A 2,948-nucleotide genomic window follows, 5' to 3' on the forward strand; every position below is an offset into this window, starting at 1 on the left:
CACCATCTGGTATTTGCCCTTTTATGATTGGCTAGTGTCACTCAGCACAGTGCTCTCTAGGTCCATCTATGCCATGAGGTGCCCCATTGCTGCACACCTTTTATCTTTTTTAAGGATGTTATTTTCCATTTCTGTGATGTTTTCCTTCTTGGATTGATTGATTCTCTCTTTCCTTTTGAGTTGGAGACTTTCCTGGACTGATTAGTGATCCTTGTCTATTTATTTATTTTCAGGAATGAGGGCTGAAAGCGAATTGAAAGCTCTGCATGTAAAGGTAGGTGTAACTGTAATGAAGTATCATTTTCTGCTGGTGTTTTCTCGGGAGTATTGCACCTAGTGTAGCTCGGATGATCCAGTCTCCTGTGGGGAGGACACCGGCTGCCGTTGTTCGGCAAGGAATGGAGCAGTGGAGGTGGAGTCTCACTTGTTAGTTAAAATGTTTCCCTTTTCATTTCGAGTGTTTCTCACATTGTGGTAGGGATTTCTGAGTCTGGAATCGCTCAGTTTCTGTGGATCGTATATATGCTATTCCACGACAGGGCAGGAGGGATACTGGTGGCCGTCCACAGTCAGTGGAGGTGATGGTTTCCCTGCAGACTTTTACCACACCCTCCATCCAACACGAACATCACACTGCTGGTCTGTCCTGGGATTCTCTGGGGAGAACTGGCAGGGTCGTAGCGAGGCATTCACATTTGCGGTTCCTCTACTCTGCTACGTGGTTTTTCTAATTTCTGAGTGATTTCTATGCTGCATCCTGTGGGTAAAGGTTATTGGTATTCCTAGTTTCACTGAAGGTAGACTTGGTGCTGTGCTTCTCATATTTCTTACTGTTTTACAGTATTTTTTGAGGAGAGAGACAGGGAAAGGTATCCGTTCTCCTATATTGAATACAAAAATATGCACTTCCAGATTTTTAAAGTCTAGAGGAGGTTGAAGATTAAATACTATTGCTTTCAATGAACTCCAGTCAATATTTATGTTCACAGCAAAATAAAGAAAAAGAAAAATGAAAATATTTTGCTGATTGTGAATTGTAGGATATCTTGTAAGGGTATTTTTCGTGGAAGACCATCTATTTTTATATAAATGAATAGAAAGAATTTGAACTCCATAGTTGTTGACTGTCTTATTAACACTATGTTCCATTCTTTTTTTTTAACAGTTGACCTTTATGGTTAATGTATAGGTTTTTAACAAAAGTAACGAATAGCTACAAAATAATATATATTTTTAATCCTTCAACAAAAGAGTAAAAGATAAGCCACAGACTGGGAGAGGAATCTTTAACAAGGAAATAAGAGACAAGGGACCAATCCCTAAAATCTAAAAACTGCAATAGCTCAATAACAAAACAAAATAATTTAATTAAAAAGTAAAAAGTAGGTAAAGGACATGACCAGAGAGTGCACTGAAAATGACATCCAAATGGCTAACAAACGTGAATAAATGCTCACAATCACTAGCTCACCTGGGAGATATAAATCACAATAATGACGAGATATTACTTTACACTGACAATAACAGCCCAATGAAAAAACAAAACAAAACAGCAAACAACCAATGCTGGATGGGTGTAGAGAGATTGGAATCCACATCCATGACTGGTGAGCCTATGAATATGCACATCCATTGTGGACATTGAAATGGGGTTACCTAAAACAGCTGGGAATAGAAATCCCATACAATCTAGCAATACCACTACTGGGTGTGTACCCTAAAGAAGTAGTAGACATAAGATGAATAGATATATGTATTTCCATGTTCACCTCAGCATCTCACAATAGCAAGAATTTGGAAACATTCCCAAAACCAATTAGTAGGAGAACGGATAAAGAAACGATGGTACACACACATAATGGAATACCATGCGTTATATGGAATAGTGTTCATGGTGAACAAAGCAACGATGAAACCATGAAACCCCTCATGGCATGGATAAGCCAGGGGAACATCATGCTGAGTGTAGCAGTACAAACATTCTATGGGGCCACTCCTATAATGATAAATACCAAGGCAAGAAGATTGGCATACTGAAGGGGACAGAGTTTGCAGGTTCCCAAAGGAGGGAGGGCAACGGTGAGAAGATGAGCCGACAGACTAGCTTCTTGACAGAAGGGCAATCCATCTTCTCTCTGAGCTCAGCAATCTTACAGGCAATGTGGGCAGGATGATAATCCAACACAGGGGCGTCTCCAGCACTGATGTGGCCTGGATAGTTCAGGAGAATCACCTGAGCAGTGAAGTCAGGCGCTTCCATTGGTGGGTCATCTTTTAAAAATCATTTTATTGGGAGCTCTCCCAGATATCATAACATTGCATTGTTCAATCACATCAAGTAATGTTGTACAATTGCTACCACAATCAGTTTCAAAACATTTTCTTTCTTCTTGAACGCCTTGCTATCAGCTCCCCTTTATCCCCTTCCCCCCACCACACCCCCAGGAACCCTTATCCCCCCTTTTTTTCTATAATAGTTATTTTGGCCATATCTTACCCAATCCAACCTATCCATTCACATACAATTCTGTTATTCAATATCAATGAGTGGGATTATACAACCATCAATGCAAACAGTTCTTCATTCCTCCCGTTCACACACATTTCCCTCCAACATCTCTTGTACCCTCAAGGACCCATTACTTCTGTTACTATTTCTGATGGGTTATCTATCTTGAGTTTCATGTACTGAACAATCTTAAATATACAAATGAACATATGTAAATCTAACATGATTAATGAGATAAAACAATAAAAACAGTAATAGTAAGGTGACAAAATATTAAAGAACTAGAGGATAGTTATGTGGTTCATCAATGTTATACTGTACCCTGGATTTATAATCCCTTCCATGTGGCCCTTCTGGGAGGGACTATCTAATTATCTTACAGATGGGTTTTGGGTCTCAGCTACATCCACACCCCTTCACACTGACTTGGTTGCACATT

At 39.7% G+C, this 2,948-nt stretch overlaps 1 long non-coding RNA gene across 1 annotated transcript in view; it reads left to right on the plus strand.

Annotated features, from left to right (window-relative positions):
* The window catches only part of LOC123521166, a 46,773-nt gene that overhangs the window by 3,649 nt on the left and 40,176 nt on the right, over positions 1 to 2,948 (plus strand). The window contains exon 2 of the long non-coding RNA XR_006679633.1: positions 234 to 274. This is a non-coding gene — a long non-coding RNA (uncharacterized LOC123521166). The remainder of the gene's footprint in view (positions 1 to 233; positions 275 to 2,948) is intronic.

Source organism: Echinops telfairi, unplaced genomic scaffold (genome assembly GCF_000313985.2).
Source record: "Echinops telfairi isolate 266 unplaced genomic scaffold, ASM31398v2 ScPeMD7_7473;HRSCAF=8511, whole genome shotgun sequence".
In the NCBI taxonomy this organism is placed as follows: domain Eukaryota; kingdom Metazoa; phylum Chordata; class Mammalia; order Afrosoricida; family Tenrecidae; genus Echinops; species Echinops telfairi.